General features: G+C 40.4%; 1 pseudogene; it reads left to right on the top strand.

Moving 5' to 3' along the window:
- LOC112069070 (guanine nucleotide-binding protein G(i) subunit alpha-3-like) overlaps positions 1-14,237 on the top strand; it is a 76,665-nt pseudogene that overhangs the window by 51,585 nt on the left and 10,843 nt on the right.

Here is a 14,237-nt window from a genome sequence, read left to right on the forward strand (position 1 = left end):
TTTTCTTTTTGTTAATTGTTTTTTAATCCATAAATACGATAGCTCACTGTTCGTTGTTGGCATTTCCTGCCAAAGTTAGCCCACGTTGCCAATGAAGGAATCAATCGAATAATTGGCAACATCAAATGGCTTTGTGACGAATAAGCCGTCTGATTGGATGAAAGATGGAGTTTTTATTTTCTTTCTGCCTGTTATTTAATTTAAGTACTCCAAAGTGTTTTGAACTATTCCGTTTTTACGTTACAGACTTTATTCGAAAATGTATTAAATAATTCAATCTACACACAATATGGCATAATGACTAAGTGAAAACAGGTTTTTAGGAATTTTTGCAAATGTATTAATTTACATAGAGTTGAAGTTGGAAGTTTACATACACCTTAGACAAATACATTTCATCTCAGTTTTTCACAATTTCTAACATTTAATCCTAGTAAACATTCCCTGTCTTAGGTCAGTTAGGAACACCACTTTATTTTAAGAATGTGAAATGTCTGAATAGTAGTAGATATAATGATTTATTTCAGCTTTTATTTCTTTCATCACATTCCCAGTAGGTCAGAAGTTAACATACACTCAATTAGTATTTGGTAGCATTGCCTTTAAATTGTTTAACTTGCGTCAAACGTTTCGTGTAGCCTTCCACAAGCTTCCCACAATAAGGGGTGAATTTTGGCCCATTCCTCCTAACAGAGCTGGTGTAGCTGAGTCAGGTTTGTAAGCCTCCACGCTCGCACACACTTTTTCAGTTCTGCCCACAAATGTTCTATAGGATTGAGGTCAGGGTTTTGTGATGGCCACTCCAATACCTTGACTTTGTTGTCCTTAAGCCATTTTGCCACAACTTTGGAAGTATGCTTGGGGTCATTGTTCATTTGGAAGACCCATTTGCGACCAAGCTTTAACTTCCTGACTGATGTCTTGAGATGTTGCTTCAATATATCCACATAATTTTCCTGCCTCACGATGCCGTCTATTTTGTGAAGTGCACCAGTCCCTCCTGCAGCAAAGCACCCCCACAACATGATGCTGCTACCCCCATGCTTCACAGTTGGGATGGTGTTTTTCGGCTTGCAAGACTCCCCCTTTTTCCTCCAAACATAACAATGGTCATTATGGCCAAACAGTTCTATTTTTGTTTCATCAGACCAGAGGACATTTCTCCAAAAAGTACGATATTTGTCCTCATGTGCAGTTGCAAAACCGTAGTCTGGCTTTTTTTATTTTTTTTATGGCGGTTTTGGAGCAGTGGCCTCTTCATTGCTGAGCGGCCTTTCAGGTTATGTCGATATAGGACTCGTTTTACTGTGGATGTAGATACTTTTGTATCTGTTTCCTCCAGCATCTTCACAAGGTCCTTTGCTGTTGTTCTGGGATTGATTTGCACTTTTCGCACCAAGGTACGTTCATCTCTAGGAGACAGAACGCGTCTCCTTCCTGAGCGGTATGACGGCTGCGTGGTCCCATGGTGTTTATACTTGCGTACCATTGTTTGTACAGATGAACGTGGTACCTTCAGGCATTTGGAAATTGCTCCCAAGGATGAACCAGACTTGTGGAGGTCTACAATTGTTTTCTGAGGTCTTGGCTGATTTCTTTTGATTTTCCCATGATGTCAAGCAAAGAGGCACTGAGTTTGAAGGTAGGCCTTGAAACATATCCACAGGTACACCACCAATTGACTCAAATTATGTAAATTAGCCTATCAGAAGCTTCTATAGCTGTGACAGAATTTTCTGGAATTTTCCAAGCTGTTTAACTTCTTCTTTTAATTGGTCCCAATCCTGGTTCCGGGAGCACCCTCATCAGTAAAAAAGCTGACTAGCATAGCCTAGCATAGCGCCACAAGTAAATACAAGCATCTAAATATCATGAAATCACAAGTCCAAGACACCAGATGAAAGGTACACATCTTGTGAATCCAGCCATCATTTCTGATTTTTAAAATGTTTTACAGGGAAGACACTATGTATTTCTATTAGCTAACCACGATAGCAAAAGACACAACTTTTTTTTCTCCACCATTTTTTTTACTGCATAGGTAGCTATCACAAATTCGACCAAATAAAGATATATATAGCCACTAACCAAGAAACAACTTCATCAGATGACAGTCTGATAACATATTTATTGTATAGCATATGTTTTGTTCGAAAAATGTGCATATTTCAGGTATAAATCATAGTTTTACATTGCAGCCACCATCACAAAATCTCACCAAAGCAACTAGAATAACTACAGAGAGCAACGTGAATTACCTAAATACTCATCATAAATACACAGCGTACAGCAAATGAAAGACAAAGATCTTGTGAATCCAGCCAATATTTCAGATTCTTTAAGTGTTTTACAGCGAAAACACAATTTAGCATTATATTAGCTTACTACAATAGCCAACCACACAGCAGCATTGATTCATGCACGTTAGCGATAGCGAATAAACCAGCAAAAGATATTACATTTTTCACTAACCTTCTCAACACTTCATCAGATGACAGTCCTATAACATCATATTACACAATACATATATTGTTTGTTCGAAAATGTGCATATTTAGCGGCACAAATCGTGGTTATACAATGAGAATAGCAGCCAAGCTGCAAACAAAATGTCGGGAGAAATCTTGGGAGAGGCACCTAATCTAATCAATAACTAATCATAAACTTGACTAAAAAATACAGGTTGGACAGCAAATGAAAGATACATTAGTTCTTAATGCAACCGCTGTGTTAGATTTTTAAAATTAACGTTACTACGACATACAGCATGCGTTAAAGTGAGACCGCACCGAAATTAATGCCAAAATAGTAGTTTAACATTTTTCAACAACAACGAATTAACGTCATAAATAGTTCTTACTATTTGATGAGCTTCCATCAGAATCTTGTGCAAGTTGTCCTTTGTCCAGAAGAATCGTTGCTCGGTTGTAGATTGTCGTCTTCAACTTTGGAATTAGCAGTATACATTAGCCATGTGGCGAAGACGTGCCCAACTCACTATAACGCAGCACAAATGAAATACCGAAAATCGCAATATACTGATATAAACTGATATAACTCGGTTTAAAATAACTACATTATGATGTTTTTAACACCTATATCGAATAAAATCAGAGCCGGATGTATCTAAAGCCTATAACGAGAGCTTTTCAGAATGCAATCCTGAGGTCTGTCTTGCGTCATGATGAACGTTGAAAAGAGTGCACACCCGGTTCCAAGAGCTTTTATACGGCCTCAGATCTACCTAGAMACACCATTCCAATTCTCACTGCTTACTGACATCTAGGGGAAGGCGTATGCAGTGCATGTCGACCCATAGATTACATGGAAATGTATAAACTGACCCTGGAACAGAGCCCCYGATTTGAGATTTTTCAGTTCCTGACAGGAAGTTTGCTGCAAAATGAGTTCTGTTTTACTCACAGATATAATTCAAACGGTTTTAGAAACTAGAGTGTTTTCTATCCAATAGTAATAATAATATGCATATTGTACGAGCAAGAATTGAGTACGAGGCAGTTTAATTTGGGAACGAATTTTTACAAAGTCGAAATGGCGCCCCCCTATTGAGAAAAGGTTAATTAAAGGCACAATCAACTTAGTGTATGTACACTTCTGACCCACTGGAATTGTGAAACAGTGAAATAATCTGTCTGTAAACAATTGTTGGTTAAATTACTTGTGTCATGCACAAAGTAACCAACTTGCCAAAATTATAGTTTGTAAACAAGAAATTTGTGGAGTGGTTGAAAAACGAGTTTTAATGACTCCAACCTAAGTGTATGTAAACTTCCGACTTCAACTGTAAGTGTTTAGACCCTTTGCTATGAGACTCTAAATTGAACTCCGGTGCATCCTGTTTCCATTGATCATCCTTGAGATGTTTTTACAAATTGATTGGAGTCCACTATTGTAAATTCAATTGATTGGGCTGTCTATGTAAGGTCCCACAGTAGACAGTGCATTTCAGAGCAAAAACCAAGCCATGAGGTCAAAGGAATTGTCCATAGCGCTCCGAGACTGGATTGTGTTGAGACACACATCTGGGGAAGGCTTCCAAAATAATTCTGCAGCATTGAAGGTCCCCAAGAACACAGTGGAATGGAAGAATTTTGGAAACACCAAGACTCTTCCTATAGCTGGCCACCCGGGCCAAACTGAGCAATCGGGGGAGAAGGGCCTTGGTCAGGGAGGTGACAAAGAACCTATTGGTCACTCTGACAGAGCTCCAGAGTTCCTCTGTGGGGATAGGAGAATCTTCCAGAAGGACAACCATCTCTGCAGCACTCCACCAATCAGGCCTTTATGGTAGAGTGGCTAGACGGAAGCCACTCTTCAGTAAAAGGCACATGACAGCCCGCTTGGAGTTTGCCAAAAGGCACCTAAAGGACTCAGACCATGAGAAACAATATTCTGGTCTGATGAAACCAAGATCGATCTCTTTGGCCTGAATGCCAAGCATCACATCTGGAGGAAACCTGGCACCATCCCTACGGTAAATCATGGTGGTGGCAGCATCATGCTGTGGGGATGTTTTTCAGTGCCAGGGACTGGGAGACTTGTCAGGATCGAGGGAAAGGGGAACGGAGCAAAGTACAGAGAGATCCTTGATGAAAACCTGCTCTAGAGCGCTTAGTACCTCAAACAGGGGCGATGACAACAACCCTAAGCACACAGCCACGTCAATGCAGGAGTGGCTTCGGGACAAGTCAATGAATGTGCTTGAGTGGCCCTGCCAGAGCCCAGACTTCAACCAGATCTAATATCTCTGGAGGGACCTTAAAATAGCTTTAGCTCCACAGATAGATAAATTATTAGACTGTAGTAGTGATTTAAATACTTGGATGGCTCACAACTTCCTCCAGCTAAATCAAAACAAGAATGAGGTACTTATTATTGGAGCCAAAGCACAGATCGAGAATCTAGCCGCGAATTTTAATTCACAGGCAATAAAGATAAAACACCAGGTAAAAAAAAAAACTATGTGTAATTTAAAATTATGAACTCAATTTCGATTCACACATTAGCAATATGACCAAAATTACTTTTTACCACCTGCGAAACAGGTTTCTATCTCAGGCAGATACAGAGACTCATCCATGCTTTTATCACAAGCAAGTTTGACTACCTTAATGCTCCCCTGTCTGGTTACCCAAGAAATCCGATTGGTCAACTGTAAAACGTACAGAATGCTGCAACGCGGGTACTGACCAATACCAGACGGAGAGCTCATATTACACCGGTTTAAAGGTCTCTGCACTGGCTGCCTGTGAGTCTTAGAATTCATGTTAAGATTATTCTGTTGGTTTTTAAATCAATCCACGATTGCACACCCCAATACATCTGAAGTTTTTGAGTTATGTACCTCAGGTCCTCTGACACTGGCCTTTTAAATATGCCAAAGGGGCATGGAGAGGCAGCCTTGAGTTATTATTCCTCCTTTCCCTTGAACACCCTCCCAGGGGTCGAAAACTGGACTGTAAAGAAATAATAAATAGTGAATATGTGGTAAATATTTGTTTTTATTTTCATTGTTTATTATAATTTTTCTTGTAAAATGCATTGTGTTGCATTCTTGTCTGAAATGTGCTATATAAATAAAGTTTGATTTGACATGCTGTCTATGGTGGTGCTTGAAGCTGGTCTAGACATGCTGTCTATGGTGGTGCTTGAAGCTGGTCAATGGTATGTGTGTTTTGTCTGTGAACAGTTGTAGGACGGTTATTGATTCATTAAATCAGTGATTAAGTGTTCACTGTGTATTGATCTGAATCAGATTACGTGTATGAAAGGATTGTGTATGCAATAGTTTTTTTTCCATTGATTTCTCTCTCTCTCCCTCTCTCTGTGTCTCTCTCTCTCTGTGTCTCTCTCTCTCTGTGTCTCTCTCTCTCTGTGTCTCTCTCTCTCTCTCTCTCTCTGTCTCTCTCTCTCTCTCTTCTCTCTCCTTGTTTCACTTCTCTTCTCTCTGCGAAGTTTCTATCACACAGTGTCATGTTCTCTCCTCTCGTCTCTTGGTCGTTGTCCTACTCTCTCTCTACTTCTTCTCTGCGCGATGGTGTTGTCTCTGTTTCTCTCCCTCAGTTATCTGAATGACCTGGACCGTATCACCCAGGAGAGTTATGTCCCCACCCAGCAAGATGTGCTGAGGACCAGAGTCAAGACTACTGGCATCGTGGAGACACACTTTACCTTCAAAGAGCTCTACTTCAAGTCAGTATACCCACTGCTAGCTACACACACTTTTAATTGAGACAGATCTTGGTCGCTTGAGAATACTCAGCTCAGTGCCAAGCCAGAGCCTAATGAGGCAAACAACTGTTTCACAGTGTCAACATATTGAATGAATTAGATCACTTCATTAATCTGACTTAATTAATTAGTTTAGACAAACATAAACGCATTAGTTGTTAATTAATTTCCAACCAGGTAATGGCTAGCAAATACAGCCGTATAATCAGTCAGCCCTTTCACACCAGCTGGTTTACAGTAAGCAGAGTAGGCAAAGCATATTCCCTATTATATAAGTAATTTGTGTATTTATTATGGATCCCCATTAGCTGCTGCCGGCAAAATTAAGGCATTATTATATGTTTGTGTTGCTTCACAGTCCCCGCTGTTCCGCTGTATTTTTACCTGCTTTTTAAATCTGATTCTACTGTTTGTGTCAGTTACTTGATGTGGATAGAGTTCCATGTAGTCGTGGCTCTATGTAGTACTGTGTGCCTCCCATAGTCTGTTCTGGACTTGGGGACTGTGAAGAGACCTCTTGTGGCATGTCTTGTGGGGTATGCATGGGTGTCCAAGCTGTGTGCTAGTAGTTTAAACAGACAGCTCGGTGTATTCAGCTTGTCAACACCTCTTTAAAAAAACAAGTAGTGATGAAGTCGATCTCTCTTCCACTTTGAGCCAGGAGAGATTGACATGCATGTCATTAATGTTAGCTCTCCGTGTATTTTTAAGGGCCAGCCGTGCTGCCCTGTTCTGAGCCAACTGCAATTTTCCTAAGTCCCTCTTTGTGGCACCTGGCCACACTACTGAACAGTAGTCTAGGTGTGACAAAACTAGGGCCTGTAGGACCTGCCTTGTTGATAGTGGTGTTAAGAAGGTAGAAACTAGGGCCTGTAGGACCTGCCTTGTTGATAGTGCTGTTAAGGCAGCAAGCAACCCCACAACATGATGCTCGCTACCCCCATGCTTCACAGTTGGGATGGGGTTTTTCGCTTGCAAAGACTCCCCCTTTTTCCTCGCAAACATACAATGGTCATTATGCAAACAGTTCTATTTTGTTTCATCAGACGCAGAGGACATTTCTCAAAAAGTACGATATGTGTTCCTCATGTGCAGTTGCAAACCGTAGGTCTGGCTTTTTTTATTTTTTTTTATGGCGGTTTTGGAGCAGTGGCCTCTTAATTGCTGAGCGACCTTTTCAGGTTATGTCGATATAGGACCGTTATCTGTGGATGTAGATACCTTTTTGTATCTGTTTCCTCCAGCATCTGCACACAGGTCCTTTGCTTGTTGTTCTGGGGATTGATTTGCACTTTTCGCACCAAGTACGTTCATCTCTAGAGAACAGAACGCTCTCCTTCCGAGCGGTATGACCGCGCGTGGTCCATGGTGTTTATACTGCGTGCCATTGTTTTAAGATGAAACGTGGTCACTTCAGGCATTGAAATTGCTCCCAAGGATGAACCAGACTTGTGGAGGTCTACAATTTGTTTTCTGAAGGTCTTGGCTGATTTCTTTTGAAAAATTGTTTCCCCCCCCATGGGGGGAAAATGGGGGGGGGTTCCAAAAGCAGAAAAAAGATAACACCAAAAAAAAGGCCCACTGAGTTTGAAGGTAGGCCTTGAGAACATATCCAGCAGGTACACCACCAAATTGACTCAAATTTGATGTAAATTAGCCTATCAGAAGCTTCTATAGCCTGTGACAGGCAAGTTTTCGGAATTTTTCCAAGCTGTTTAACTTCTTCTTTTAAATTGGTCCATCGGGTTCGGAGCAACCTCATCAGAAAAAAGCTGACTAGCATAAGCCTAGCATAGCGCGCACAAGTAAATACAAAGCATCTAAATTATCATGAAAATCACAATCCAAAGACACCAGATGTAAAGGTACAACATTTGGTGAATCCAGCCATCACTTTCTGATTTTTAAAATGTTTTAACAGGAACACACTATGTTTTCTATAGCCCACCAGCGATAGCAAAAGAACACAACTTTTTCTCCATCCAATTTTTTTACTGCTCATAGGTAGCTACACAAAATTCGACCAAATAGAAGATATATATAGCCACTAACCCAGAATATCAACTTCAATCACATGACAGTTCTTGAATAACATATTATTGTTTGAGCATATGTTTGTTGTCGAAAAATGGCACTATTTCAGGTAATAAATCATAGTTTTAACTGCAAGCCATCCACACAAAATTCACCAAAGCAACTATGAACGTAACAAGACGAGCCAACGTGAATTACTAAAATACCTGCATCATAAAGACACAGCGTACAGCAAATGAAAGACTAAAGATCTTGGTGAATCCAGCCAATATTAAGATCTTTAAGTGTTTATTTACAGCGAAAAAACTACAATTTAGCATTAATATTAGCTTACTACAATAGCCCAACCACACAGCACAATGATTCATGCACGTTACGATAGCGAATAACCACAAAAGATATTACATTTTTCACTAAACCTTCTCATCACTTCCATCAGATGACAGTCCCTATAACATCAAATATTACACAACTATATTGTTTGTTCGAAAATGTGCAAGTAGCGCACAAAATGCGTGTATACAATGAGAATAGCAGCAAGCTGCACAAAATGTGGGAGAAGATCTTGGAGAGGCAACCTAATCTAATCAATAACTAATCAATAAACTTGACTAAAAAATACAGGTTGGGACAGCAAAATGAAAGATACATTAGTTCTAATGCCAACCGCTGTGTTAGATTTTTAAAATTCACGTTACTACGACATAGCAGCATGCCGTTCAAAGTGAGACCGCACGAAATTAATGCCAAAACTAGTAGTTTAGACATTTTTCAACAACAACGAATTAGACGTCATATAAATTTAGTTCTTTAATATTTGATGACTTCCATCAGAATCTTGTGCAAGTTGTCCTTTTGTCCAGAAGATCGTTGCGGTCGGTTGTAGATTGTCGTCTCAACTTTGGAATTAGCAGTAAACATTAGCCATGTGGCGAAAGACGTGCCCAGGCTCACTCATAGACGCAGCACAAATGAAATACCGAAAATCCGCAATATACTGATAGTAAACTGATATAACCGGTTTAGCAAATAACTAATATGATGTTTTTACACCTATATCGAATAAAATCAGAGCCGGATGTACTCTAAGAAAGCCTAATAACGAGAGCTTTTCAGAATGCCAATCCTGAGGTCTGTCCTTGCGTCATGATGAACGTTGAAAAGAGTGCACACCCCGGTTCCAAGAGCTTTATACGGCCTCAGATCTACCTAGACACACCATTCCAATTCTCAACTGCGTACTGAACATCAGGGAAGGCGTAATGCAGTGCATGTCGACCCAATAGATTACATGAAATGTAATAAACGACCCTGGGAACAGAAGCCCTGATTTGAGATTTTCAATTCTGACAGGACAGTTTGCTGCAGAATGATTCTGTTTTACTCACAGATGATAATTCCAAACGGTTTTAGAAACCGAGTGTTTTCTATCCAATAGGAAATAATAATATGCATATGTACGAAGCAAGAAGGAAGTAACGAGGCCAGTTTAGATTTGGGAACGAATTTTTACAAAGTACGAAACAGGCGCCCCGCTATTGAGAAAAGGAATTAAAGTGCAGCAATTCAACTTAGTGATGTACACTTCTGACCACGGATGTGAAATAAGAAGTGAAATAATCTGTCTGTAAACAATTGGTTGGTTAATTAACTTGTGTCATGGCACAAAGTAACCAACTTGCCAAAATTATAAGTTTGGTAAACAAGAAATTTGTGGAGTGGTTGAAAAACGAGTTTTAATGACTCCAACCTAAGTGTATGTAAACTTCCGACTTCAACTGTAGTGTTTTAGACCCTTTGCTAGATAGCTCTAAAGTGAACTCGCGGTGCCATCCTGTTTCCATTGATCATCCTTTGAGACTGTTTTACACAATGAATTGGAGTCGCACTCATTGTAAATTTCAATTGATTGGCTGTCTATGTAACGGTCGCCACAAGTAGACAGTGCATCTCAGAGCAAAAAACCAAAGCATAGGTCAAAGGAATTGTCCATAGCGCTCCGAGACTGGATGTGTGAACAACAGCATCTGGGGAAGGCCTTCCAAAATAATTCTGCAGCAATTGAAGGTCCCCAGACACAGTGAATGGAAGAATCTTGGAAACACCTAAGACTCTTCTCTGATATGCTTGGCCACCCGGGCATAACTGAAGCAAGTCGTGGGGAGAAGGGCCTTGTCCAGGGAGGTGACAAAGAACCTATGGTCACCTGACAGAGTCCAGAAGTTCTCTGTGGGATTAGGAAGAATGCTCCACACAGGACAACCAAACTTCTGCACACTCCACAATCAGGCCTTTATGGTAGAGTGGCAGACGGAAGCCACTGCTTCAGTAAAAGGCACATACAGCCCCGTCTTGGAGTTTGCCAAAGGCACCTAAAGGACTCAGACGCAAGATGAAACAATATTCTGCTGTTCTGATGAAAACAAGATCGATCTCTTTGGCTCTGAATGCCAAGCATCACATCTGGAGGAAACCTGGACCATCCCACGTAAATCATGGTGTGCAGCATCATGCATGTGGGGATGTTTTTTTTCAGTGCCAGGCACCTGGAGACTTGTCAGGATCGAGGGAAAGGGAACGGAGCAAAGTAACAGAGAGATCCTTGATGAAAACCTCTCTAGAGCGCTTGTATCAAACAGGGGCGATGACAACAACCCTAGCACACAGCCACGTCAATGCAGGGCAGCTGGCTTCGGGCAGTCAATGAATCGTGCTTGAGTGGCCCTGCAGAGCCCAGACTTAACCAGAATCTAATATGCTCTGGAGGGACCTTAAAATATGCTGTTAGCTCCACAGATAGATAAACATTATTAGACTGTTAGTAGTGATTTAAAATATTGGATGGCTCACAACTTCCTCCAGCTAAATCAAAACAAGAATGAGTTACTTAATATTGGAGCCAACAGCACAGAATCGAGAATCTAGCCGCGTAATTTTTTAATTCACAGGCAATAAAGATAAACACCAGGTAAAAAAAAAAACTATGTGTAATTAAAATTGATGAAACTCAATTTGCGATTCACACATTGCAATATGACAAATTACTTTTTACCACCTGCGAAACAGGTTTCTATCTCAGGCAAGATCACAGAGCTCATCCATGCAGTTTTTTATTTTTTGTTTTTTTTTTTTTTTTTTTTTTTTTTTTTTTTTTTTTTCTTTGTTTTTTTTTTTTTTTTTTTTTTTTTTTTTTTTTTTTTTTTTTTTTTTTTTTTTTTTTTTTTTTTTTTTTTTTTTTTTTTTTTTTTTTTTTTTTTTTTTTTTTTTTTTTTTTTTTTTTTTTTTTTTTTTTTTTTTTTTTTTTTTTTTTTTTTTTTTTTTTTTTTTTTTTTTTTGTTTTTTTTTTTTTTTTTTTTTAGTTTTTTTTTTTTTTTTTTTTTTTTTTTTTTTTTTTTTTTTTTTTTTTTTTTTTTTTTTTTTTTTTTTTTTTTTTTTTTTTTTTTTTTTTTTATCACAAGCAGTTTTGACTACCTTAATGCTCCCCTGTCCTGGTTACCAAGAAAATCCATGGTCAACCTGTAAACGTACAGAAATGCTGCAACGCGGTAACTGCAGATACCGAGACGGAGCAGCTCAATACTGTACACGGTTTTAAAGGTCTCTTGCACGGCTGCCTGTGAGTCTTAGAATCATGTTTAAGATTATCTGTTGTTTTAAATCATCCACGATTGCCACCCCGATATACATCTGAAGTTTTGAGTTAATGTACCTCAGGTCCTCTGACACTGGCCTTTTAAAATATGCCAAAGGGCATGGAGAGGCAGCTTGATTATTATTCCTCCTTCCCTTTGAAACACCCTCCCAGGGTCGAAAACTGGACTGTACAAGAATATAATAAATAGTGAATATGGTAAATATTTTGTTTTATTTCATTGTTTTATTAATAATTTTTTTCTGTAAGAATGCATTGGTTGCATTCTTGCTAAACTTGCATATAAATAATTTGATTTGACATGCTGTCCTATGGTGGGCTTGAAGCTGGTCTAGACATGCCTGTCCTATGGTGTGCTTGAAGCTGGTCAATGACTGTGTGTTTTGTCTGTGAACAGTTGTAGGAGGTTATTGATTCATTAAATAGTGATTAAGGTGTTCAACTGTGTATTGATTCTGAATCAAGATTACGTGTAGAACAGGATTGTTATGCATAGTTTTTTTTCATTTGATTTTCTCTCTTCCATCGCTCTGGTCTCTCTCGTCCTCTGTGTCTGCTCTTCTCTGGGCGTCTTCTCTGTGTCTCTCTTCTCTGTGTCTCTCTCTCTGCTGTGGTCTCTCTCTGTGTTCTCTCTGTCTGCTGCTGTCTCTGCTCCGCTCTCGTGTGTCGCTGCTCTCTCGTCTCTCCTGTGTCTCGTCTCTGTCTCTGCTCTCTCATCTCTCTGTGGTGCTGCTCTCGTCGCTCTCGTCTGTGGCTCTCTTCTCGCTCTGTGTCCTCTCTCGTCTCTCCTCACGTCTTGTGCTCTCTCTTCGCTCTCTCTGCCTTCTGGTCAGCCTCTCTCTCTCTCTGGTGTGCGTCTCTCTCTCTCTGTGTGTGTTCGTCTCTCTCTCTCTCTCTGTGTGGGTGGTCTCTGTTTCTCTCCCTCAGTATTATTAATGACGCTGGACCGTGAGTCACCCAGGAGGAGTTATGTCCCCACCCAGCAAGATGTGCTGAAGGACAAGAGTCAAGCTCGTGGCGATCGTGAGACACACTTTAACCTTCAAGAGATGCTCACTGTCAAAGTCAGTAACCCGACGCAGCCTGACACACACTGTTTAATTGAGACAGATATTGGGTCGTGTGAGAAACGTACTCAGCTCAGTGCCAAGCCAGAGCCTAATGGAGGACCCTGTTTCACAGTGTTCAACAATTGAATGAATTAGATTAACTGTATTATCTGACTTAGTTAAGTGTAGTTTAGACAAACATAAACCGAATTAGTTGTTAATTAATTTCCAGACAGGTAATGGCTAGCAAGATTACAGCGTATGAATCAAAGTCAGCCGCTTTCCACACCAGCTGGTTTTAACAGTAAGCCAGAGTATGCAAGGCATATTCCTATTATATAATAATTGGGGGTATTATTAGTGGATCGCCATTAGGCTGCGTGCCGGGCAGAGATAGTTAAGGCCATTGATTGATAGTTGTGGTTGCTTCACAGTCCCCTTTCGCTGTATTTTACCATGCTTTGTAAATCTGATTCTACTGTTTGTGCTCAGTTAGCTTGATGTGGATAGAGTTCATGTAGTCCGTGCGCTAGAGTACGTGTGGCCTCCATAGTCGTTCCTGAACGTTGGGGACGTGAAGAGACCTTGTGGCAGTGTCTTGGGGTAGGCAGGGTGCCGAACGTGTGCTAGTTATCGTTAAACAGACAGCTGCGTGTGTTATTTCAAGCTTGTCAAACCTTCTTAAAAAAACAAAGTAGTGATGAACGTCGATCTCATCTTCCACTTTGAGCTCAGGAGAGGATTGGACATGCAATGTTCATTGAAATGTAGCTCTCCGTTAATTTTTTAACGGGGCCAGCCGTGCTGCCTGTTCTGACCTAACTTCAGATTTTCCTAATCCGTCTTCGTGGCGAGCCTGGCCACACTACTGAACAGTGATGTCTGAGGTGTGACCAAAATAGGGCCTGTAGGACCTGCCTGTTGACTAGTGGTTTAAGAAGGTAGAAACTAGGGCGCTGTAGGACCTGGCCTTGTTGCATAGTGCTGTTAAGAAGGTAGAAACAGGGCCTGTAGGACGCCTTGTTGATAGTGCTGTTAAGAAGGTAGAAAACTGAGGCCTGGTAGACCTGGCCGTTGTGATAGTGGTTTAAGAAGGTAGAAACTAGGGCCTGTAGGAACGTGCCTTGTTGATAGTGCCTGTGTAAGAAGGTAGAAAGCAGGGCCTGGAGACCCTGCCTTGATTGATAGTGCTGTTAAGAAGGTAGAAACTAGGACCTGTAGACCGGCTTGTTGATATGCTGTTAAGAGGTA

Source organism: Salvelinus sp. IW2-2015, unplaced genomic scaffold (assembly GCF_002910315.2).
Source record: "Salvelinus sp. IW2-2015 unplaced genomic scaffold, ASM291031v2 Un_scaffold890, whole genome shotgun sequence".
NCBI lineage: Eukaryota > Metazoa > Chordata > Actinopteri > Salmoniformes > Salmonidae > Salvelinus > Salvelinus sp. IW2-2015.